Source organism: Bison bison, unplaced genomic scaffold, assembly GCF_000754665.1.
Source record: "Bison bison bison isolate TAMUID 2011002044 unplaced genomic scaffold, Bison_UMD1.0 scf7180017864068, whole genome shotgun sequence".
Classification (NCBI taxonomy): Eukaryota; Metazoa; Chordata; class Mammalia; order Artiodactyla; family Bovidae; genus Bison; species Bison bison.
Genome location: NW_011494640.1, coordinates 4,334,825 through 4,336,203, shown reverse-complemented (window position 1 = coordinate 4,336,203; position 1,379 = coordinate 4,334,825).

Genomic DNA, 1,379 nt, shown 5'->3' with positions numbered 1-1,379 from the left:
TGGGCGGGCATTCCCCCCAGCTGCCAGAGTGGTGTTCCTGCCTGTTGCTGACACTTGGGGTCCCCCCAGGGGTTGCTGCTGCTGCTGCTGCTAAGTTAACAGTTTATTCTCCTGTCCTAAAGACACGCCCACTCGAGGGCACAAGAGCCCCACCCCTTGCCTCCAACCAGAGCAATTCTGAAGGACTGTCCCAGCTCCAGAGCTCCCTGTGGTCAGCTGAGGCCTTGGTTTCCACCGCATCACAGGCCAACTACTCCTTCTGCCCCATTCCACCTCCCCCACTCCCCTAGGCCTCAATCCCGAGAGCCCTCCCCAGTAAAAACTTCCTTTGGCAAATCTCTCAGAGTCTAGGGTCCCAGCAACCCACCCCACGGCACCACCCTGACATATACTTGCCAAAAAACTGAGCCTCCATCTGATCAATTCTCTAGAAATACTAGGAGACAGAGGAACAAACACCACCACAAGGATATTCTCAACAAAACCAAGACTATGTAATCCTTGCAGGGCAAATTGCCCAGTGCCTTCAATGAACAGACAGCAAGAAAACTGAAAAGCAGGAAAGAGAATTTATAAATTGAAGGAGACTTCAGACCCATGTGTGGCTCTTCTTTGAATGCAGATTTGAATAAATCAAATGAAAAAAATAACAAGATAATCAGGAAAATAACACTGACAAAATATTTTATGCTATTAAGGAACTGATGTTTAAATTTAAAATGTGATAATGGCATTACAATTTTTGTCATTAACTTTTGTAAAGTATTTATTTATTTATTTGGCTGCATCAAGTCTTAGATGTGACATATGGGATCTAGTTCCCTGACCAGGGATCGAACCCAGGACCCCTGCATTGGGAGCTCAGAGTCTTAGACATTGAACCATCAGGGAAGTTCCTTCTATAAGTTTTAGTTTTAGGTTTTTATTTAGGTGTAATGATCCACTTTGAAGGTTTTTTTTTTTAGTGATTTGAGGTATGAATCTAAGTGTAATTTTTCTAAATCATTGTTTTTATGGCCTCTTCAAGAATAAAAATTCAATTAGCTAAAACTTCAATGATTGATTTAAATTTAAACTTAATTTTTTCCTAATGAGAGAAATTAAATACTAAGGAATAAGATTTTTTTTCAGGTAGGGTTGAGCTACGGAGGGCCACAAGCCATTGTTAACAGGTAAGTTTTTTCACTCCCCTTCAGTTCAGTTCAGTCTCTCAGTCGTGTCCAACTCTTTGCGACCCCATGAATCACAGCACGCCAGGCCTCCCTGTCCATCACCAACTCTCAGAGTTCACTCAGACTCACGTCCATCAAGTCAGTGATGCCATCCAGCCATCTCATCCTCTGTCGTCCCCTTCTCCTCCTGCCCCCAATCCCTCCCAG